Genomic DNA, 26,228 nt, shown 5'->3' on the forward strand with positions numbered 1-26,228 from the left:
CAGGAGAATTTTTAAAGTGGGGGGAAGGGAAGAAGGAAACGGACCAGGAAAAGAATTTAAGCCATCATCTATAAACCAACAAAGCACTGATAGTTCCAAACATTATGTCACAAACTAAAATGACTGATATAGGCTCCAGTGGTTTATAAAACCTATAAAAAGACTACACCAGCAAAGTCCCCATTTATCTGTAGAGTTCAGAAACTAAAACAAGGAATATTTTAGCTTAAAACCTTATCTCAAGAGAATCATACACTTCACATGAATAAAAATACACGAAACCAAACATTTTTAAAAGCTCCAATACCCAAAATATAAAGAAAAATATTAATCCAGAAGACTCAATCAATCCACGATAATCACAAAATGGCTGGGCAATCTCTATCTCCCTTCCACACTAACCATCCATCCCATGGAAGACCAAGGGAGATCAGACCTTCCAGACTTACCTTCCAGACCTTCCAGACACCTGGATGCTGCAAAATTCTATGGAGACTCCTTGTGGAACAGCAGTTTCCCATCTCTTGTGTCTCTCCCTATCACGATCATGATCATGCAGGAAGCAAGTCTAGCTGTGCTATTTCTTATCATTGTCTGTCACCCATCTGCAACATGGTATTGTACGGATAAGGAGAAAGTAGTTCCCTTTCCCCCAGAAGGTTGAGGCTCAGGTACAGGGTAATTCTCCTGTGCACACAGTCATTATTTAGGCCGACTCAGTGACTTCAACAGGCTTAATCATGTGATCAGGTTTGTTGCCAGCTGCGTAATGCTCCCACATCTGTAGATAGAGCCGCTCTAGGTCCACTGTGTATTGTTTGGTATTGAACAGAGGGCTAGATGTTCTCTGCTTCCAGACTTTGCCACGAATTTTCTTCAGGTATTCTAGATCAGTTCCCAGTTTCACAGCTATGTCTTCATATTCTTGACTATTTTTAGCAATAAGCTCAAGACAGCCTAAACAAGTGAGCTGGGAAGCTGCAACTCGGGAAGCAAGAGTCTCTCCTGGCATAGTCACCATGGGTGTCCCTGACCAAAGGACATCCATCCCTGTGGTGTGTCCATTACAGAGTGGAGTGTCCAAGCAGACATCAGCCAGCTGGCCTCTCCGAACATGTTCCTCTTTAGGAGCAACAGGTGAAAAAATGATACGGTTCTGGGGAAGGCCCATATTTTGTGCGTACTGTTGAATATTAGGCTCTCCTACTGCTGGAAAACGCAACAGCCACAGTACACTATTGGGAACACGCTTCAGAATGTTTGCCCACATCTGCAAAGTAGATGGGTCAATTTTATATAACTGATTGAAGTTACAGTACACAATGGCATCTTCCGGTAACCCGTACTGAGAACGTGTGGTTACAATAATGGTACGGGGAACCTCCTCTCCAGTGGCAGCCTTAATGTTGATCTGGGTAGTTGCCAGTCCATTGCTAAGACTGAATCCATTAATTGTTATCTGAATTTGTCCTCTGTTAATCATGTCAATAACTGCCTCTGCAATAGTATTCATAGGAATGACAGGCATATTAAGAGCTGTATTACTGCTGTCTGCGGTGTCTCCTCCCTCAGGACATTTCATCTTGACAATTTGCACATCTGGGAGACTATCAAGAAATGCTTTGAGGTCGATGCCATTCAGCACAATCCGATTGTCATAAATGTGCCCATTGGACTTAAAATCGATGACCGCTTTCTTCTTCAGGTGAGGGAACATATTAGCATGATCACCAATAAAGAAAGTATGGGGCATATAAGCCAGTTTCTCAGAATACTGCTCAGCAACTTCAGCAGGTGAAGTTTCCTGATCAGTGATGATATAATCCATGAAAAGCACGCCACTGGTCCCAGGGTAGCCCAGCCACATTGCCTGAATAGGAGCTGGCCTGAGAGCAAAGAGTTCATTTCGAGCACCCCTGGTATAACCATTCATATTTACAAGGATGTGTATACCATCTTGATGGATGCGATCAGCTGCTTTCCCGTTGCATGGAATCTGAGAAAGATCAATGAAATGATGGGCTTCTGCCATCACCTTCGCTCGGAAGTTTGTGCCATCATCTGGGCTCAGGGCATAACAGAATACCTCAAATTTATCAGGATTGTGCGTGCCTGGAATAGACTGCATAAGATGAGAAGTAGGATGATTCCCAAAGTCAGAACTCACGTATCCTACACGCAGTCGACCATCACTGAGCTTCAAGTCTTTTGGATGTTCGTACGGTGGTTTATGAAGGACACTGATCTCATCCAAGCAGAGGTTCCCATGGCTCTCAGCAATAGCCTTCCTGAAGCCATGAGAAAGAGGATAGAGCATACTATGATGAGGCTGCACAGAAGGCAACCTATTCTTCTCCAGCTGGTCAGCCACAATGCTGACCAACTTCTTCATTCGCTCATCATAGTCTGTCCAATCACACACAATCTGCAGGCAATGAGCCAAATCACAATAAGCGTCAGGAAAGTCAGGTTCAAGCTTCAGAGCAGTGCGATAAGAAGCAATTGCTTCTGGAATATTCCCTGAATACTTGTGAATGGAAGCCAGATTGCTGTGGGCATCCGCAAGTGCAGGGTTAATCTGAATGGCACGAGTATAACACTGCAAGGCTCCCTGAACATCCTGCATCTTCTTTAGAGTGTTTCCCATGTTACAGTAGGCATCAGCAAAGGTAGGACTGATTCGAACAGCCTCCTTATAATGCATCAGAGCTTCCTGCAGTTTTCCCTGCTGCTCCAATACACTTGCTAAATTTGAATGGGCAACAGCAAACTCTGGGAAGACTTCTAATGCTTTACGATACAAGCGAACTGCCTCTTCAATGTTTCCCTGGTCTCCTTTGATATTGGCTAGGTTATTCAGAGAGTCTGCATGGGTGGGGCACAGCCGCAGAGCTGTATTATAACAATCTTCTGCTTCGGCAACACGGCCCTTCTCTTCCAGAGCGTTGGCTAGGTTGCAGTAAGCATCAGGGAAATGTGGTTGCAATTCAATAGCTCGCCTGTAGGTGTCTATTGCCAGATCCATCAGGCCTTGCTCATAGTATACACAAGCCAGGTTGGCACGTACCACTGCATGATTTGGGCTCAAGCTTAGGGCACAAAGGTAAGCTGCCACAGCTCTGTCAAAAATCCGTGCCTCTTTCAAGACATTTCCTAAATTGATATAAGCATCCAGAAAATTGGGGTCAAGGGTGACAGCCTTTTCAAAGTGATGAATTGCAAGCCAAATCTCCCCTTGTGCATTGAAAACACAGCCAAGATTACTCCAAGCTACTGCAAAGTTCGGTTGCGTCTCCACTGCTTTCAAATAACATGCCTTGGCTCCTTCCAAGCGACCCAGGGCTTTGAGCAGGTTCCCCAGGTCACTGCGAACACAGTACAAATCAGGATTGCACTGAAGAGCAGAGACGTAAGCTTGTACTGCCCCTTGCATGTCGCCTGCTGCTACCAAAGCGGCTGCCAGGTTAATATAGCCATCGATGAAATCTGGTTTGAGATGCAATGCATGCCGGTAATGCTCCATTGCTTCCTGCAACTGCCCTCTTTCCTTGTACACATTCCCCAAATTCGAATAGGCTTCTGCCAGAAGAGGGTTCTGTTTAATTGCCAGAGTACTAAAGTGGGCAGATCTGTCCAGCCTTCGACACTGGAAGTGTAGAGATGAAAGTAATAAAAGTACTCCAGTATTGTCTGGCTCTTGTCTCCACAGCTGCATGCAGTGTCTCTCAGCTGCCTCAAAATCTCCTGCCTGATATTCTCGATGTGCCAACTCAGCTAACCCTTGGAAGGAAAGCATACGTTTCGTTGGTTCTGTGCTGTCGGCCACGTTGCCCACAGAAGACGCCATCTGGAGCTTCTGGAGAGAGTGAGAAAAGGGGGTAATTGAGTCCCGCTGCCGCCACTACTGGCAAGAATGTTTCTAGAGGTAGCAAATACGAGGGCAGCAGCCGTACCACTGCTTTGGCAGGCTTAAGTGGCGGCAACAGTTACAGGCACCGAACCTTAGGAACTCTGGTTGGCCATCTACCTCTCACGCTCTTGAAATCTTAATTCTTAACCCTGCCCTCTTCCACCATTTTTCTCCTAATCAGGGAATAAAAATTACCTATACACTTGCCTTAGAAGAAATCAAAAGTCGGTAGTCCAAACACTTTTAAAATTTTTGTTTTCTGTCCAGTTGGAAAGGAAATACATGATTGACTTTATTTCATCATTCATATAGTCAATGTGGAAAACATTAGGGCCGTGTATTTCAATACAGTAAGATCAGAAAATTTTAAATTGGCCTTCCCAAACCACTAATAAGTAACCAACGTTGTATATAATGCTAAAATCTTAGAGACTGAGTTTGATATTTTAAAAGTTCTGAAAGGATTAGCTAATTTCTCCTCATCATATTTCTCATGCCTCAAACCTGAGTATTACTTTTTAAAAAATAAATCTATTTATCTTTATTTATTTTTATTTTGGCTGCGTTGGGTCTTCAATGCTGCGTGCAGACTTTCTCTAGTTGCGGCGAGCGGGGGCTACTCCTTGTTGCGGTGCCCGGGCTTCTCATCACAGCAGCTTCTATTGTTGTTCCACAACTCTATGGGTTCCTTTTTAGGTCCTATGAAGAACCCTAGAAATTAGTTCATGGAATTATAAGTTTTTGCAAAATTGTCAAAAGTGAGATATTTTAACTTCCATCAGGTAAGACCAGCGTCTCTTTCTTTGCCAATTTTCCTTCTATCATATTCCGCTATGTTGGATCATATTGGAATGGCCACAGGCTTTTTTGAAATCTGGCTAAGGAGATTTTCTTTTTTCTGTGGTACGCGGGCCTCTCACTGTTGTGGCCTCTCCCGTTGTGGAGCACAGGCTCTGGACGCACAGGCTCAGCGGCCATGGCTCACGGGCCTAGCCGCTCCGCGGCATGTGGGATCTTCCCGGACCGGGACACGAACCCGTGTCCCCTGCGTCGGCAGGTGGACTCTCAACCACTGCGCCACCAGGGAAGCCCTAAGGAGATGTTTTAAGTGAGGCTATTATGTGATTTTCAGACACCGCCGTATGTAATTGACTATATACTATCCCATTACAGGAATAACTTCCAGTACTCATACTGACTACTCTACTGACTTAACCTAGCACAAGACACAGAAGCATAAGGACAAAAACCACCTTACAATATAGCCATGTCTTGCACTTCACAGCTCTCAAAGCATGTGCGTTTGAAGAAGAAAAAAACAACTGAAAAGTACAAAACCAGAAGCTATTCTGTGGAAAATTATTTCAATCATCAGGCATGTGAAAGATAAGTCAAAGATTCAGTTCTCATCAATGCTTAGTCAAAACGGAAATTTTCTTCTGTCAAGAATATACTCCAGGGGCTTCCCTGATGGCGCAGTGGTTAAGAAGCCACCTGCCAATGCAGGGGACAAGGGTTCGAGCCCTGGTCCGGGAAGATCCCACATGCCACGGAGCAACTAAGCCGGTGTGCCACAACTACGGAACCTGTGCTCTAGAGCCCGTGAGCCACGACTATTGAGCCTGCGAGCCACAACTACTGAAGCCTCCGTGCCTAGCGCCCGTGCTCTGCAACAAGAGAAGCCACCGCAATGAGAAGCCTGTGCACCGCAACGAAGAGTGGCCCCCAGTCCCTGCAAGTAGAGAAAGCCTGCGCACAGCAACGAAGACCCAACACAGCCAAAAATAAATAAATAAATAAATAAACAAATAAATAAATAAATAAATGAATATACGCCATCAACAATGTGTGTAATGGAATGGTGTGAGTGAGCATTTTATCAGAATCCCTGTAATGCACAAACCTATAGCAGTACTGAAATCAGTAATGCATTTATAATAGTAAATACTTATGAGGAAGTAATCCATAGAGGTTTTCTCAAAGTTAACAATGAAAATTAATGTGACATTATCAATAATAAATTGTGAAGCTGAAATAAACTTTTCTAAACTATTAATAACTAGAAGCAAATTCTAATCAACCATGTTACAAGAAATCTATGTCTAAAAACTACAAAGTTTATTTCTTAAAATTTTATTTCGAAAATACATAAACTGTCGTATGAGGAGGCAGTTAAAGAATATATAGCTAAAAGAGTGGGGGAAAAGTTTTATAGAGACACATCTGGCAGTAGTTAATTTTTAAATGTCATTTCTCTAGATTTTGTGACACCTATAGTATTGATATTTGAAAGCATTTAAAAAATTGTAATTTGAAGATTTGCTACTCCCAGGTAGAATAAAATATTTTGAAGCAAAACAACGTTTCCACTGAGAAAAACAAAAAAAGCCAAATAAAATAGCCAGCATTCAATCAAAAAGTTCTAGACAAACCAAGAGATAGAATCATATGGCTAAAATTCTAAGAAAAGAACAGATAATACAAAAATATTTATATAAGATATTGTGTATCTTTATCAGGAAAAGTCTTTATCAAGAAAAGACTTCAAAATCATCAGAATTAATATTTTATTTATTTGTATGTTATATTTATATATAGATATTTATATATTTATATAAAGAACTTAAAGATAAAGCCCTAGTTAAGGCAGTGACAATAGCAGTAGCAGTGGGAGTGAAAAGAAATGGTTATATTCAAGCATATTTTGTCAGGAAAAGTCCAAAATCAAATGTCTGACTGCATACATGGGATGGATAGACGGAGTGGGAAAAATCAAAGTTAACTATAGAGGTTCTAGTGAAGATGGGGTTGCCGTCACCCAACCCAAGGGGCTGCGATCATCCCCAAGGTCTAGGAGACTCAAAGGGAAGGTCATGGTCAGAGGCAGAGTTAATTGGTGGGAAAATAAGACTCCCAGTCTCTCCATCTCCTTATACCAGTTTTTTTTTTAACATCTTTATTGGAGTATAATTGCTTTACAATGGTGTGTTAGTTTCTGCTTTATAACAAAGTAAATCAGTTATACATATGTCCCCATATCTCCTCCCTCTTGCATCTCCCTCCCTCCCAATCTCACCCCTCTGGGTGGTCACAAAGCACCGAGCGCATCTCCCTGTGCTATGCGGCTGCTTCCCACTAGCTATCTCTTCCTTATACCAGTTTTGTTTTTCTGCTCATATACGTAGCAGCATTTCATTCAAGGGGAAAGTCATTGATCTGACTGGTCAAATTAAACAACATAGTTCAAGGCACATTTACAGTGGTTAGCTCCTCCACAATTTAGAAAGTCACATTCACAATTTCCCTCTTCCAATGCCGCGGAACACACTGGCCATTCCTCCAAAGTTTCCACTCCACAGAGTGGACCAGAGATGACGTGAGCCCAGAACTGAGAGCTTGGCATGAGATGGTGTCAGCCCCACGTAGAGCTCTGGCATAAGTTATAACCCAACCCAGGTCTACAGAGAGCTCTGCATGGAATCCTGGGAGTAAACTCAGCCATAATAATGTGATTCTGTTTTTCATTTGCTTTTCTTCCTTGCTTCACTTTCCCTGGCCACTCTGACAAACAAACTTTCAGGCATTCCTGGGCCACTCACTAACTTTATTCCATTTAATGTCATCCAGATTCCCAAGAAAATTACTAACTATAAGGAGGGAAATTTGGAACATGGTGAGTTTTAGATGCCTGAAATATACAGGTCATTGAATCCAGTTAAGTAGCAAATTATCTGGATCTCAAACATGCCAGTAGAATAGCAGACTAAGCTCAATTTAATGTACTCTTACTGGGGACACATGTAAATTCTGGGTCAATTTTGAAAAAGTTAAAAGCACCTAGCTGAGATTAAAAGAAAGAAAGGAACACCTGCATGTTTCAGAAAGTAACAGAGAAATTAAATCCAGAGAAAGAAGAGCGGACTGATGTCTGTGGGTTCCGTTCCTTAGTATAGGCCTTATGTAAATAGGGGCTGGAGCTAGAAATCTAACATTACCTTGAGGCCAGGAATTTAGACTCAGGATGGAACAATATTGAGAAGTTGGTACAGATATCCTACAGAAATTTCATGAGGAACTGCTTAGTCCATTAAGAGGGCCAAGGGCGGTGGTGAGGAAGATTGATATCTCCTGAAAACCTTCAGGTACAGAAAACATCAACACCTCTGAAAAGTAGGCCTGTCCTTCCCAGCGTTGTGATGGCCAGGTTGTCACTAACCTGTAAGGCCCTGTATGAATCAGAAACTGCAAGGAGAGTAATTCAAAGAAAAACAGATGCAGGATGGGTGTGGCAATAAATCCTAGGACCCTATCAGAAACAAAATTAAAACCACTCTAAAGGGAAATTTTAACAAACCAGAGCAGATAGTATCCTAACCAGAACAGAATAATAATTCTGAGGAAGTTACTTTAGTTATTTAAGTAATATTCAATGCATTTCCATGGCCAGGCCCTTTTGAAGAATTCTAAAACATATACAAACAATTCGTTTACATCTTATATATCCCACCATCCAGAGCAAAATTCACTTAAGTACTGTACTGGTGGAAATTGGGCAGCACTATGGAGACGATAAAAAGGTGTTTACCATCAAGAAACATCAAGGTAAGAAAGAGAATGTCTAATTTTTAATTATCCTGTGGTTTACTGAAATCTTCTGGAAACCCAAAATAGAGAAAACCTAGGAGGCAATGAAGACTTAAATCTTTAGAGATTTATCAACTCATCTATAAAAGCTTTATTAATCTCTTCTTTTAATATCATTCCTGAGAGGTATAAATGTGTCCAGTGATAGGGTTGAAGAAGCCTGAGAGAATTTCAATTGTTTACTATTCTTGGTCAGCTATTAAGACCTTTCAGGAGCATCTTGATTTTCATGGCATCATCCAACAAAAAGCAGGATATTTTACAGAAAGTCCTGGTCCACTTTTTGGCTTGCTTTTGTGTTTATGTTTTTGGTTTTCTCACATTGGGCGGTACATTAGGCTACCTATTGCACACTCCCTCATTCATGCATGCATTCATTCAAACAATATTTACTGAGTTGAGATATTTAATTAACACCCAATAAATGATGTTTAGATGAATGAATGTGCTTTTTATCAAAGTAAGTGTAAGTCCTGAGAAAAATTACAGAATGTATGATCCCAGCCCCACAAAAGCGTATAATTGTGTTGAGGATATAACACATGCTGGTGAAATAACTAATATATCACATTGGACAGTTTCTAAGTTCAAAAATGAGTTTTTATAAATAGTCAGAGTCTAAGGAGGACAAAGAAGGGACAGTTCATTATGGGTTGAATCTATCAATAAATGTACATTTCAGATGAGATTTGAGATTGACCTTAAAGAAAGAAGAGGACTTAGATATATGAACAGAGAACAAAAAAGGCATGGTGATAGCATGTGCATAGATAGTGTGGCCAATATTTATGTTCTTCATTAAAGACAGTCAGAGATAACCCAAATGTAACTGTTTCCATGGGTCCATTCTCAGTATCCAAACAAAACGGCAAATCCTATCTTAGTAAAACTAATGAAAAACACAGTCTTTAACAAAGACATTGTGAAGGAAAGGGGGAGAGAGAGGCTTGCATCCCACACCACACAACAAAACTTATTTAATTATTTGTTTCATTTTCTCCCTCTGAAAATTTCCTCTCCCTCTCTCTGTACGTCTCTCTTCTCCCACATCTGGCCACACTCTACCAGCCACCTTTCCAGATCTTTCCAGAACTCTCCATCCTACTTTCATTATGCCACAAGTTGAACATCTCACAGGTCTCCAGGATGCATCCGCATCACTTATTCCACTAAGACAAACAAAGGACACTTCTCAGGATCACGTTTCTTGGAAGGAAGAGGTCACGAGGAGTGATTATAAATAATATAAGGTGGAGAGCAGTGACTTAAAATACCATTTTTTCCTCTTAGAATGTGAATACAGGGAACTTTGGGAAACTAGAAAACCTAGAAAGGATTCATTGATAACTATTGATTTTCAATGAATAAAATAAAATGTAATAATACGGCTAAACTCTGACAGATTAACTTTTTCAAAAGTTGCTTTCACACACCTTCACTATTGGGATGTTTGATAAACACATCTTTCTTCTTTCTTTGCAGATACTGGCACCAAACTTTCAAACAATAAGCACCTTCCCGTAAGTCCCTTGCCAGGCAAGATTAAGGTATAACAATCCAAACAGATTTTTGAAGAAGATAACTGGTTGAAAGCACAGGAAAAGAGCTGGGTTTCTCTTTTTCAACAGTCACATAATGAGTAATGTGGCAATTGGTTTACAAAGTCTCTCTCCATGAGGGGTTAAGGTTAAGATTAGAACTTCTGAGGCCAGAAGAGCAAAATAACTACAACAACCCACATATTTTCAAGAGCCGCCCTTTGGATGTGAGGGATTGATTTTTCCCACGCTTTTTTCAGCAACCCAACTGGTGTCTTTATTAAATGACATAAGAGAATACAGTGTGGCCAAGAAGGCTTAGATTTCCTTAGCCCCAAGTCAGATATTCTCAAGTGACTGTCCACTCAAATTAAAAAGAGAGATTTACAAGAGGAAACTGGATACAACTGAGTGTACTCTTATTTCAACCCTTTACCTGAATGTTTTGTTTTGTTTTCAGTTCTCCACTGAAGTTGCCTACATTAATATATTTTTAAGAACATTTCCTTAAGTTGAAGTATTCATTCAGTATATTCATTTACTATAATTGAGAAAAGCCAAATGACTTAGGCAAATTCATTTCTATATTGCCACAGCAGTGTATTGTGAACTAAATGACACCTGGCAGTTCTTTACTCAGATGCTAACTCAATTAGAAGGCAGAACAAGGATACCTACCCATTCAGGGAAGGAAAGGTCACTTAGCCTCTGTAGCTGTCTTAGGTCTCTTATCATCACAGTAACAAGTTGAAGACTAAAAACCGTACGATCACCTCAATAGATGCAGAAAAAGCTTTTGAAAAAATTCAATATCCATTCATGGTAAAAACTCTCCAGAAAGTGGGCATAGAGGGAACATACCTCAACATAATCAAGGCCATATATGACAAGCCCATAGCTAACATACTCAATGGTGAAAAGCTGAAAGCATTTCCCCTAAGATCAGGAACAAGACAAGGATGCCCACTCTCACCACTTTTATTGAACAGAGTTTTGGAAGTCCTAGCCACAGCAATCAGACAAGAAAAAATAAATAAAAGGGCTCCAAAATGGAAAGGAAAAAGTAAAACTGTCACTGTTTGCAGATGGCATGATACATAGAAAATCTGAAAGACACCATCAAAAACCTATTCGAGCTCAAACATGAACTTGGTAAATTTGCAGGATACAATAGATTTCTATATATAAATTTTGTATTTCTATACACTCACAGTGAACTATCAGAAAGAGAAATTAAGGAAACAATCCCATTTACAATCGCACAAAAATGAATAAAATACATAAGAATAAACCTGCCTAAGGAGGTAAAAGACCTGTACCCAGGAAACTATATGACACTCATAAAAGAAATGAAAGATGACACAAACAGCTGGAAAGATATACCATGGTCACGGATTGGAAGAATTAATATTGTTAAAATGACCATCATACCCAAGGAAATCTACGGATTCAATGCAGTCTGTATCAACATATCAAGGGCATTTTCCACAGACCTAGAACAAATAATTTTAAAGTTTGTATGGAAACACAAAAGATGCTGAATAGCTAAAACAGTCTTGAGAAAGAAGAACACAACTGGAGGAATCATGCTCCCTGGCTTCAGACTGTGCTACAAACCTACAGTAATCAAAACAGTATGGTACCGGCACAAAAACATCCATCACTGGAACAGAATAGAGAGCCCAGAAAGAAACCCATGCACTTATGGTCAATGAATCTATGACAAAGGAGGCAAGAATATGCAATGGAGAAAAGTCTGGGCTTCCTTAGGGATGGTTTCATCAATTAATTTGTTTTCTTAAATGGACCATACTTTTCCATGTCTTTGTATACCTTGTGAGTTTTTTGGTTGAACATTTGGCTTTCAAATATTATCATGTGGTGTCTATGGAAATCAGATTCTCCCACTTTCCCAGGGTTTTCTGGGCTTTTGATTGTTGAAGGCTGTAGTAGTCTGTTTGTTTAGGGACCTTTCCAAACTAGCTTTGCAATGACTGTAACGACTTTGACTTTCCAAAATAGCTTTGCAATGACTCCTTATCGTATGTAGGCACTGAAGTCTCTGTTCCTTTAGTTCATGTTTAGCTAATGTTTTGACAGAGATGTCCTTGAATTCCTGCACCTAAGACAAACAAAAACAAATATACACAAGCACATCCACATGCACACTCAAAACCACACACCTCTCCCCATTGTGCAGATTGCTGGATCACTCCTTCAACATTTAACTGACCTGCACTGAGTTCAGGGCTCAGCCCATGGTAAAAGCTTAGAGACTCCTCTGGTGTTTTCAGAACATGCATCTTATCTTGAGTATGCATGCGGCTTTCTTAATTTCTCTGGACACATGTGTACTTTTTGTATGTTCTAAGTTCCCAAAGAATCTCCCCCAACTTTTGCTCCTGCATCTTATGTGGTCTATTGTATTTCAATGCACAGTCTTCTGCCCCAGCCATCTGTGCTTTGTTAGTTCACCTTGCACTTTTTTTTCAGCAATGACCGCTGCTTTTCCAGACTGTGTTCCAGGTTAGCTAAGACAGAGATAAGCATCTTGTGTCAGTCCTTCAGGTAGCTCCCAGACAGGTTAGAACAGATACACATAATAATCTGAGAGTACGGTCTCTTCTGCTCCCTCCTGAAGGAGGATTGAGGGTCCCATACTACGAATGGTCTGCTGCTACTTTAAGACTATCACTGCATTAAGACTCCACCACTTTAAGACCATCTCTACACTAACAGTGGATGGGGCAAGGGCAAGTAAAAATGCCACAAAGCTTTCCTGCCATTTTCCAATTGCCTCTTCCCTGGTTCAGTATGTGTGTGGTTGCTGTAAATCTTTGGCTGATTTCAGGACTAAGAGAAACTCAAGGAACCCCACAACAAGAAACAGTATAATCAAACTCTCAGATGCCAAAAGACAGAGAAAGAATCTTTTCTCCCAAAGGAGAAAGAAAACACAAATTTGTTACAAAGCAGGGATCCTCAAAAAGATTCATAGCTAATTTTCTATCTGAAACCACGGAAGCAAGAGGCCAGACATGTTTAAAGTGCTGAAAGAAAGAAACTGTCCACCAAGAATTCTATATTTGGCCAAAATGGTTTCAAAACTTAGGGAGAAATTAACACATTCCCAGATGAACAAAGGCTGAGGGCATTTGTTTTACAACTTCCTAACACTGCCCTATGACAAATGCTAAATTGAACCTTCAGGTTGAAATGAAAGGACACTAGACAGCAACTCGAAGCTGTATAAAGAAATAGAAATCTCCAGTAAAGATAAATACATGGGCAGATACTAAAGCCAGTATTGCGCTACTGGCTTGTAACCCTACTTTTTATTTCTTACATGATTGAAAAAACAAATGCATAAAATAATTATAAGTCCATGTTATTGGGCTCACAAAGTATAAAGGTGTAATTTGTGACAACAATAATGTAAAGAGGAGGAATGGAACTGTAGAGGAACAGAGTTTCTGTGTGCTATTGAAGTTGGTTTCAATTCAAATGATATTGGTTGAACTTTAGAAGGGTAAATGTAATCTTCGTGATAACCACAAAGAAAATATCAATAGACTATATGCAAAAATAAATGAAAAAGGGATCAAGAGTTCACTACAAGAAAATCGGCAAACCACAGAAGAAGTCAGTAATGGAGTAAATAAGCGGCAAAAAATGCATAAGACATACAGAAAACAACCAGGAAACAGACAGAATTAAGTTCTTCCTCATCAGTAATTTTTGAAAAAGTAAGTGGATTAAGCTCTCCAATAAACATATACATATTGGCCAATGGACTTTAAAAACAACCATAATCCAAGTACATGCTGTCCGCAAAAAACTCACTTGATTACAAGAGACACAAGTTGGTTGAAAGTTAAAGCATAGAATAAAATATCCCATGCAAATAGTAACAAAAAGAAAGAAAGAGAGAGAGAGAGAAAAAGAAAGGAAGGAAGGAAGGAAGATAGATCTGGGATGGCTACGTTAATATCACACAAAATAAACTTTAAATCAAAAACTATCACAAGAGGAAGAGGAGGCCACTATATGTTGATAACAAGTTCAATCTATCAAGAAGATATAACAACTATAAACATATATGTACCAAACATCCCCCAAATATGTGAAGCAGACATTGACAGAATTGAAGGAAGAAATAGATAGTTCTAAAATAATAGTTGGAGATCAATACCTTGCTTTCAATAATGGATAACACATCTAGACAGAAGATCAGTAGAGAGGTAGGGGGACTGAATAACACATTTAACCAACTAAACCTAACAGCCATATATAGATCACTCCACTCAACAACAGCAGAATACACATTTTTCTCAAGTACACATGGAACATTCTCCAGGAAAGACCATATGTTACGCCACAATACAAGTACCAATACATTTTTAAGAAACTGAAATCATACAAAGTATCTTCTTTAACCACAGTGAAAGGAAGGTAGAAATCAATAACAGAACCATTGGTAGCCATTTCCCATCATGCCTGCCACACATGATATAAAGCAATGAAGGGAAAAACATAATTGACCATTTAGAAAAGTGGGAAAGAGGACATACCATTGACACAGAGTGTGTGCTGTTTCCCGTTGTCAGGGATAGAAATAACTTAGCATCATTTATTCATTAGTGTGTTAATTTCTTGGTCAATCATTGGGCAGCCAGTGTTTCTGCCTGATGGGAAGATTTCCTATACTCGGTGTTGAGTGGAGACAACCTTGAAAGGGACATTTAAAAGGATTATACTGTAATGGGCTTAGCAGTACCCTTCCTCCTATGCCAGTATTTAGGCTGGGGTATTTCCATGCAGTGTGTACAATCGTAGGCCCCAGGTCACCAGAATTTAGTTGGATTCGTTTTGTTAATACATTCCTTCAGTACTTTGTCTTTTATTTGACTGTTGCATTTACTTCATTCTTTATTATCACTGCGAAACAACTTTGTTTCCTGTTCAGATGCCAAAAAGTGGATATCAATACCTCCTGAGTTTTACACATCACAGATCTGTTTTACATATCAGAGACAGAGACAGCAACTATTTCCAATGACTTTGAGACATCCTTTGAACATGTGATTAACATGTTGAGTGTTGAAATGTGTGTCGAGCTCATTATACTTGCTCTAAAAGGTTTCAAACTGCAAAGATTTAAAAATCTTTATGTTTGAATAGTTTTCCTGTGCTGTCCCTTTGTGTCAGACTGTTAATGTGCAGTCTGGCACCTTCAAATAATGTGGCTTTGTAACCAATTATTTACATGTTGTTTTATCCACAGAGAATCTTTGTTTTTTAAATAAATTTATTTATTATTTATTTTTGGCTGTGTTGGGTCTTTGTTGCTGCACATGGGCTTTCTCCAGTTGGGGCGAGTGGGGGCTACTCTACATTGTGGTATGCGGGCTCCTCATTGCTGTGGCTTCTCTCGTTGCAGAGCACGGGCTCTAGGCGCTGGGGTTTCAGTAGTTGTGGCACGCGGGCTTCAGTAGTTGTGGCTCATTGGCCCTAGAGCACAGGCTCAGTAGTTGTGGCGCACGGGCTTAGTTGCTCCGTGGCATGTGGGATCTTCCCAGACCAAGGCTCGAACCCATGTCCCCTGCACTGGCAGGCGGATTCCCAACCACTGTGCAACCAGGGAAGTCCCCACACAGAGAATCTTAAGGTCAAAACATACAACTCGATTAACTACACGTCCTCCTGTTCACATTTCCCTCATCTTTCCTTCATCTTCTGTCTATGTTTCCTTGGCCCTGTTTATATTAAGTACTTTTGCCATTATATTTGATTGTCTGTATTCCGGTGAGATACCACAATGCTTTATGAGACACGGTAGGATATAAATGCATTTAAGTTATATATATATATATATATATGTACATATATGTGTAGTCTGCTTGAGTGCAGTGTTTTTTGTTTTCTGTACTGAATTCATTAGCATGGGTTGGTATAAAATTTAGCATAGGTCAATATGTAATTTGTAAACTAATAAGGTCTTAAAAGTGAGGAATTAAGTCTTTTAAATTTAATTATTTATTGTAAAGAGCAGAATAGCATACATAAACAGGTACCTAAGGAAAACTTGTATTCTAATATGGAACTCTCATGAACACCGTTTGTTTTTTCTTCTAATGGTATGATAGTAGGCCATTTGATTATTTCTATTTTTATGGCTTTAACTTTAGAACAATGAAATATTCGTAAATTTTAAAAAGTATTTTTCTTTATTTGATGCGGGTGGGATACTGGAGAAATGAAAGGTCAAACACCTATTGAGGAATCCATACTTGTCTATATATTGTGTACTTTTATTTCAATAACTGATTTAAAATTTCTAAGAGGATGCTATAATAAGTTATTATGCCATTTTACAGACTGAATTAAGTGAATTTCAGGGAGGTATGAAACTTGCCTAAGGCTATCCAGCTGCCAAGTGGTAGAAGTGAGAATTAAATCCAGGTATACCTATCGCCAAAGTTTCTGCTCATCTCTTTACATCATCCACTTTTAATAGCCAATGCTTTCCTGCTTACAAATATGACTGAGGTTTCCAGACAGTCAACAGTCCTTTTTAATCAGATAGAAAAATTACTGTTGATTCTCTAAAGACATATTCCTTTTCCATTAAGTGACTTTAGTTGTTCAAATAATACTTCCAGACAGTAGTAATCATACAGTTGGAGACTAAGAACAGAACTCAGGGATGTGTCTAGCAGTCAGTAAAGACCAACTGGGCTCACTGATGATATTTACAGTCATTTCCTCTAGACTAACATAATCTTATTAATAAGACCCTAACAATTCACAGTACTGCCCTTGCCTGATTGTTTCTTCTTCTCCCTCTATCACTCTCTCTTTCCCCATATTATTATTATTTTTGGCAATTTTTGGTGAATTAAATTCAGGGATTAGTATTCAGGAGTACTCGTCACAAAAGCAGAGAATCTTAGCTCACACCAAAGGAAAAAAATAGAGAAAAAGTATAAATTATATGAATACACACACATACACACATGTGCCAACTATATGTTGCACTTCTCCAAAATCTATTCAGTATCTGCACATTTACTGTATATTAGCAGTAAGACCAGAAATGAGCGTTAACGCTCTGTTTACAAGGCACAGAAAACAGACCCAAATATGGAAATTACTAGCAATGAGAATGGGGAAGAAAGACTACAACAAGGAATGTAGATGATATTTTTGTTTCCTAGCTATGATGCCAAATATTGAACTTTCAACTTGAGACAAGGAGGCCATAAAAAGTTGTATTAGTTTCCTAGAGCTGCCATGACAAAGTACCAGGGACTGAGGAGGTTAAACAACAGAAATTTACTCACTCACAGGTCTAGAGGCTAGAAATCTGAGATAAGGTGTCAGCAGGATTGATTTCTTCTCAAGTATCTCTTCTTGGTTTGTAGATGCCATGTTTTCCTTTTGTCTTCACATGGTCTTCTCTCTGTGCATGTCTGTGTCCTAATATTTTCTTTTTATAAGGACACCAGTCATATTGGATTAGAGCCCACCCATTTGACCTCATTTGACCTCAATTACCTATGTAAGGGCCTTATCTCCAAATACAGTCATATTACGAGGTATTGGGGGTTAAGGCTTACACATATTAACTTGAGCAGGACACAATTCAGCTGATAATAGAAGATAAGAGTAATTTAAGCAAGTAACTGTTGTTTACAGTGAGTTGCTTAAGGATATGAATTTACTCAAGAAAGACAAGAAGAAATTACATAACACTGTATGTTATACAAAGATATTAAATTAATCATCATAACATCCTGTGAGATGGGCATTAAATTAGACTAAGCAAGATTAAGCAACTTATCCAGAATTGTAGAGTTGGTACTTTCCAGAATTTAAACCAGGTATTTTCCCAGTTCCATTCTACGTTATATATTCATTTCATTATTTGAAATGAATTTTGAGTCTTCATTTTGCTTAGTTTCTGAAGTTATATGGGGATAGAATGGAGTTGGATATTTTCAGTGACATTCACACATGGGGAAGGAAATTGAGTCCAGAAGCTTCAGCAATGTTTCCATGGAGAGCACTAACAACAGAACCAGAAACACCGTTATCCTTTTGGTTCAGTGATCTTTCCTGAAGCACTACAAGAATCAATTTTAAGAAGCCCAGTGTTTTCCAAACTTTCACCAATGGGCTCTGTAGGGTCCTCTAACAGTATCTAAGAGACTAACTAGTTTCTCATCCCAAGCCACTTAAGACAAGGAGTTCTGATTGTTCTCTGTGAGGAAATCAAGTGACAAGCATAGCTGGTGATTTAGGATAGTTTCTTCAGGGCCCAGGCAAAACCTAATACACAGTAATAATCATTGTTAACTGCATCTTTGACAAGGATTAATCAGGTATCAAAGAGGTCTATAAATTGGGAGAAATTATGATCAAAGAGAAACATAGACCACAGATATTTAATTAATGCTCAATTATTTATGAGTTTAACTTTGGTGAACCTAATTTTCCTTCTTCTAGACAATTTCCAATTCGTCTCCACAAAGAGACCAGAATAAGCACCTTCCAATACAAGATTTATTGTGTTGCTTTAATTTAAAGCATACAGTGACTTCTACATTCACTCCACCAAGTTTTGCCAGGAGAGAAAAGGAGACATTATATTTTGTCTTGAATTAGATATGCCACCATACTTGACTTAGCTCATCCCACTGGAAGCACTTTGAGGGCAGATTCTACAGTCTTGTCTTACATCCTCTACGGAATCAAGCCAAGGGAATCACACACAGTTACAGCTGGAAGAACATTTGTTCTGGGTTAATACTTTTAGCCTTTACCACCAAGACTTTATCACCAAGACCTATCTTTACAGTCTCTAAACAGGAGACCTTCTTGCCTTCCCTTTTCATATTGACTAGGAAGGTAAAGGGAAGAACTGAGAAGTACCCAAAGTCAGCTAGCAGCCAGCACAGATAAATCATCTGTGGAGATATTGTTTCTTTCAAAAGATATAAACATAAGAGGAAGTCCTAGTGTTTGAAACAACTGTGCATAATAAAATTCCATGAAAACCTAGAACTCCAGATGCAGATCAGTAACATACTGGTTAAATAAGCTGTTATGCTCATGCAATGGACAAGTGTACATACATTAAGAAGAACGAGATACTCTTTTCTATGAGATTCTCTTTTCACTGAACTCATCAGTGCTGCAAAAACAATGTTACATAATACTTTTTCTTTAACATTATATCAGGCATCCTCATCTTGTCCTGCATTTATTGCCAGTGTTACTGAAGTCTACCACTTACCTCTTTCTCCTTTAGACATATAATTTCTTCTTATTTTGGAAGCATTCATCAATCCCTATTTTACTCTTTCTTTTAAATTACAAATGAATATTGAATTTTATAAAATATCTTTTGGGGGATATTTCAAGTGATTGTATAGTTTTGCTCTCCTTTGACCTTGTTATATGGTAAATTGTATTTTGTTATTGTATATTATGTTATTTATTATATATTGTATTCTGTTTACTAATGACATTTATTATATTATAATTACATTATTTTTAAGGTAGCATTTTGTTTTAGATAGACAAAACAACCAGTGGAATAGGAAGCATCTTAAAATTAGATGCAAGAGCGTAAGGGAATTGAGATTAAAATAAAATTCACGTTTTGGATCAGCAAAAATTATTCAACAAAAGTGGGAAAATATAGCTATCATAGAATTAGTAAATTCTAGATACAGCAACGAGTTAAAAGTTAAAAAATAATGAAAGTGTAAAAGTATCAGAAACCTGGGAGACTTGAAATAAATTATTCATGAGGAATACCTTTCTAAGATACAAAGAAAAAAGGATACATTTAATTATATAAGAATTAAAAAAAAAAAGAATTAAAATTTTCCTCATGGCAAAATGCACTACAAAGGTCAGAAAACAAGCCAAAGAAATTGGGAAATATATTTAGAAATGGATATGCCTTCTTTACAACTTTTGAGAGAAGCACATGTTTCTTTTTCCTTTAACCTGTTATGTGGGTATTAATCTATAATGTAAGTGCATGGTTCCTTTCCTTTAACCTGTAATGTGAGATTTAATCTATATGGTAAGTGCATGGTTCCTTTCCTTTCATCTGTAATGTGAGTGTCAACATGGGGCACTGTTTCCAAGCACAGACTTTGGATGTTCCTGTACTGGTCCCGTCACTGACCATCCACAAAAACTTACAAATGTTGCTTTACTTTCCTGGGGGTTAGAGTCTTAGCTAAGAAATGGAAGCAAAATAGAACTTTCCCGCAGGGATGATAGAAGGTTTAAAGGAGTAAATATGTAAGTGACTTGGCACAGTGCCTACTACAAGAGAGATCAATATAAGTACTTACCAATTTTTTAAAGAGACAGATGAAAGAGATAAAATGTGGTGATTTCAATCCATTGATATATATTCTTGACATTAAACTACCTTTTCATTCATTGGATGACCTAACTTGCTCATGCTTTTTCTTACTCTAGTGAACTTGGGTAGCTAATATCATAGTTAAAAATTTTTCCTTTTATAGTTACAAGTAAATTTGACCTGTAAATTTCTTTTTCCTTACAGTCCTAATCTGTTTTCAGTATTAGGATTATATAGACTTCATAAGATGAATAAAGGAGCATTCTTCCTTTGCTACTCTCTAGAAGTTTTTCTTTGTTAATATTGATGTTATCTGTTTAACAGAAGTTTGATAGAATTCACCTCCCAAATGATCTGGCCGGGTCTGGTATTTTCTTGGTGAAAGATTGTAAACTATTGACTTAATTCCTTTACTGGTGCAAGAACTCCAGCTACAAATTTCCTCTTGTGTCAGTTTTGGTAAACTTTAGGAGCTAGGAAATTGTCCACTTTACAGAAATGTTCAAATTTACTGGCATTTCATATATTCTCTGTTTGTACTCTCTGCTATAACATTGTCCTGATTCTTTCTGTATATTATTTACTTACGTTTTTGTTTTGCTTAATCAAAGTTTGTTTTTTTAAATCTTTTCAAAGAATATTCTTTTGACTTACTAAATCACCTCAATTTTATACTTTTTTCTGTTTTATTAAGTTCTGCTCATATCTTTATTGTCTATTTTTCTATGTTCTCAGGGTTTATTGTTTTACTCTTCTGATGTCAATTAAAACACTTGGTTATTAATTTTAATAAATCTTTTTACTTATAAATAGTTGAACTTTTTGAAGGTTCCAGCTTAGTTGTACGTATCTAAGGGTCAGCTCCTCCTCATAGTTGCTGGCCTAAGGCTTAGTTCACCCTATAGCAATGTATATATTGACATTTATTCCCCTCGACTTTCTGTGTTTTGCTACTTCTCACCTTTCTTTGCAGAGAAGCCCTTTGAAATACCCTTAACTTATTTTACAGCCAATAAGTCTTTAAAATACTGTGTATTTTTTAAGATAAATCAACTTATATAATTAGGCAGGAAATCTGATCTGCCATATTTTAAAAAACAGCATAATTTCACTCTTCTCCACGATTAATCTGCTGTATTACACGACCTTCGAGTTTTTAGCTTTATCAATGACATGTACTTTAAAAATGTTTGAAAGATCCTACCTAGTCTTTTAAAACATCCTTGCTCCTTGTTTCAGTTCTAGTTTTATGTATATTTTCTGCCTGGCACCTGATTATTCCAACATCTGATGGATGGCCTTGGGAATTTAATTCTGGTATTGATTGTTTTTGCTGATTCTCTCCACTTGTAGCTGATTTCTTCATTATTGTGTATATTTAGATCATGAGCTCACGTTTAGCTAAACTTTATCTGTGGGAACGCCATAGGCCTGTGTTGAGGGTCTACCTCTCCAGAAAGGGTTTAGTTTTGTGTTTGGAATACCACCGATTTGGGAGCATTTTAAGTTAATTTCTTGGCTTCTGTTTGCAAGACCGCAAATAAATTTGCAACCCAAACACTGTGAACACAGATCGGCGGTTCAGAATTCTCAAGATTTCCTACCTGTTTCCTACCCAGAGCAGAGGCCAAGAGAATTTGGTCTTAGTCTCCCTTTGCCAGCAGATATTTTTTTCTCCTGGCACACCCTTTCATTAAAGGTGAAGCTAGGGATAGATAGGTTTAGTTCTAACTTCCCATCTAGTAGGGATGGAGTCTTACCTCCTGCCTCCCATGTGGTCATGGCCATTTAAAAACAAGTCTCTATACCAGGTGTGTCATTCAACTACGGCCTGTATTCCAAATCCAGACAGCTGCCTATTTTTTATGGCCTATGAGCTATGAATAATTTTCACGTTTTAACTGGTAACATTTTAAATGGTTACCTAAGTACCTAAATAATATCCTCAATTTTGCCTCTTTGGTCTACAAAGCCTAAAATATTTGCCATTTGGCTCCATAAAAACAGGATTTCCAGCTTCTGTTCTAAGCTATCAAGATCTTCAATCCACTCTTAATAGAGCTATAACTCTTACACATGTACCACCCTTCCTTCATGGGTCCTGGAAATTTCGACTGCACACTTCCAAAATCAACCACGCACTTAAAAATAAGTTGTGTACATTTAACCTAGCATACCTAACCCATTTCTTTTAGGAGAGTTTTTCAAGTAATCTTGCCCACCGTATTCTTCAGAACTTCATTAATAATGGCAAAAAACTGGGCTTACCTGGTGGCGCAGTGGCTGAGAGTCCGCCTGCCGATGCAGGGGACACGGGTTCGTGCCCCGGTCCGGGAAGATCCCACATGCCGCGGAGCGGCTGGGCCCGTGAGCCATGGCCGCTGAGCCTGTGCGTCCGGAGCCTGTGCTCCGTAACGGGAGAGGCCGCAACAGTGAGAGGCCTACGTACCAAAAAAAAAAAAACGAACAAAAAACAAAAAAAGGCAAAAAATTAAAACAACTTAACATTCAACAAAAATGGGAAATGTTCGTAACAATTATAGAAGCACATACAGTAGAAAACTATAAACTGTTATTGAAACAGTGAGACATAACTTTTTATTCTTAGAGAGCTATGTTTATTTAGGTCCCTTTTGTTTAAATAAGTATATTTCTGTGTATGTATGTATACAGTCATGTATTTATATACACATACATTATTTGTATGATATATTTATATAAACATATGAAATACTACCTATACACATACCTTTGATTTATATTTGTATACATACACAGGGATATAATTATATATTATATATTTATATACATTGAACTGAAAACTGGTAGTATACATGTATATCGTGTATAAATGTGTGTCTACGTGCATGTGTAGAAAAGCCGGTTGAGAGATATGGAAGCATGAGTTAGACAGGGTTCAAGATTTTAAAAGTAGTTATGTGTAGGTAGTGAGGTTAAGGCCCATTTGATTGAAAATATTGCATATTTTTACATCAATTGTTATGATGACCAGATTCCTATGTAAATAAAATTATAAATAGCTATACATACTCGTATGTGTAATGTATAACTAAAAGATATATAGTTTTATATATGTATTATATTTACATTATATAATACAATTATACTAATACATTATATATTGTGTTATATAGAATATATTAACTATAGTGTATTAAATCAGATAATAATATATATTTATATATTATGATATAATTGTTTTATAATCAATATTACAGGATATATCATATTAATATTATGAACATATTAACCATAGAAATACATTTCATTACTCATATATTTTGTATATAATATATGCTAGGCAAAAATATATATTAATACATAATTGTTATACACTAATATAAATATTAGTATATTACATTTATACATCAATATAATATTTAATATTGGTATATTTATATTATTTTTAATATATACAGAGCTAATGCTCTTTAAAGCCATCTGCTACAAGTAGAATAAGACCAGGAGTATGGCCAAAGCAAATTGTAAAAATATTAGATTACTTATATTCATTTATATGTCATTTTCCTGGAATCTGCATCTGGCTACTAGAGAGGACACGCAGCAAAATCAACAAAAAGTGCCCAGGACATAGGATCCTTTATTCATTGGAACCTCAAAGGAAACACAGTGCTATTCAGTCCCCCTTCAAAGAGCCAAGAGCAAACCTTGAAGCACCCAGTAAAAGCCAATTCAAACAAAAAAGCTTTTCCACTTAAACTGGAAGAAGTTAAGTTCCCAAGAGACCCCCTACATCAACCACTGAAGCTCATTTGGCAGTAAAAACAATAATGTTCACCGAACAGCAAGAAACGCAAAACAATAGGTGTTTTACCAAAAACACAAAAAAGCAGCTAATTAGTGTCTTTCCTGTTTGAAAGAAGGGGGTGGGAAGTGGGCAGAAGACCTGATAGGAAAGATAAAAAGAAAAGGAAAAGGAAAATAACAGTTTCCAGTTTGACACTCAAGCTGTCTTCTGCATCCATTTCGTCAAGACCACCAAGTCAATGTGGAGGCTTTTTCCTCCTTCCCTTTTCTCTTCATGAGACCGATCACAGCCAGCACTGCAGATTCCATCCAATTAAGGAATGCTGTTGCCTACATGTGTGAGTGAGCTGTGAGTGAAGTGCTGAAGTAGAGGACACCTAAAGTGAAACGTCTTCATGAATGTCCACGTGGCTGAGCAGCAAGTTAACCTTTCACAGATGTGCTGAAGAAGAAGAGTTGGGTTTTATTTTATTTACTTTTCCCTGGACTGTGTTGAATGACTGTCATCGACAAGTTCAGGCTACTTTTTGCTGAGGATTAATGCACGGGGAGAGCTGAGAGAACACTGAACAGTACAGCTGTCTTTTTCTTGACCAGTTCACCTTAGTTTCCCAAACTCTAAGTCTTTCCCTAATTCCTTCTCCTTTTTATTGTAGTAAAATGAACATAACACAAAATCCACCATTTTGATCATTTTACAATTCACTGTACCATTCCGTGGAATTTACTACTGTCACAGTGTTGTGCAACTATCACCACTGTCCAACTACAAAACATTTTCATCACCCCAAGAGGAAACATACACCCATTTTGAGGAGTCGTTCCCTATTTCCCTCTCTTCCAAACCCCTGGAAACCACTAATGTATAATATTTTCCGTGTGTATGGATTTGCCACTGCTGGACATTTCAAAAATATGGAACCATACAATATAGAGCCTTTCGTGCCTGACTTCTTTCACTTAGTTGCATCCATGATGTAGCATGTATCAGTAATCCATTCACTTTTATGGCTGAATTCCCTGATCCTGTTTTCTTCATACTGTTTGAATACAAAATTTAAAATAAGTTGAGAGTGAAGCTCTGTTTTAAGGGCACATCTACGAGGCCAATTCTTTTTAAAAAGGTGAAAATGGAGATATTGTTGTGAAATGATAATCGTTGAGAAGCCTCAGCCAATTTGATAATGAAAAGTTTGGGAAATGTTGCAAAAAATTATCTGCTTTATATTAAAAGCCTTTTAAGCAAGGATTCAGGAGATTGTCTTTTTCTTGCAGGTAACTTAAATGAGTCAGAAGGAAATAACTGCCCTTTAAAGCAGATTTTGAAAGGATTCTATTTATTCTTAATAGACGAATGGGAGTACAGGTAGTTCACATCCAATATGGACTCCCTGTCCAAACACTGTTTATCGTTTTAGCCACCACTATCGAATTATATTTCTTGAGAGTTAAGGCAGCTCAATTCCTGCATATTACTTTTTTTTTCCTGCATATTACTTTTTAAAATTCATCTATCAAATTATCAAATTCATCAATCCATTAATACAGTATAAACAAGAGATGTTCATGTTTCAGTGCAGTTCAAATATCAGGTATAAAGAACCACCAGCAAGAAAAAGAATCCTATATCTCTTGCCAGAATGTGGTCAGCTCCGGGGTGCTTTGCTAGCTGAAACACACTTTCATTGTTAAGAGGATAGAGGCTGTTTAAGAGGGATGAGAGCCAAAAAATGTTAACTACGTGTACGTGTTAAGAACAGTGCTAGGTTATCTCATATTCTATATCAGCCAAGGCTCACCATTTTACATATGTGAAAAGCGAAGTTAAAAGTGTTTTAGTAGGGCTTCCCTGGTGGCGCAGTGGTTAAGAATCTGCCTGCCAGTGCAGGGGACGCGGGTTTGAGCCCTGGTCCGGGAAGCTCCCACATGCCACGGAGCAACTAAGAGCATGTGCCAC

This window comes from Delphinapterus leucas, unplaced genomic scaffold (genome assembly GCF_059928025.1).
Source record: "Delphinapterus leucas isolate spDelLeu-1000000601 "Yukka" unplaced genomic scaffold, BTC_Dleu_Yukka2 spDelLeu_asBTCV2_sq40, whole genome shotgun sequence".
In the NCBI taxonomy this organism is placed as follows: domain Eukaryota; kingdom Metazoa; phylum Chordata; class Mammalia; order Artiodactyla; family Monodontidae; genus Delphinapterus; species Delphinapterus leucas.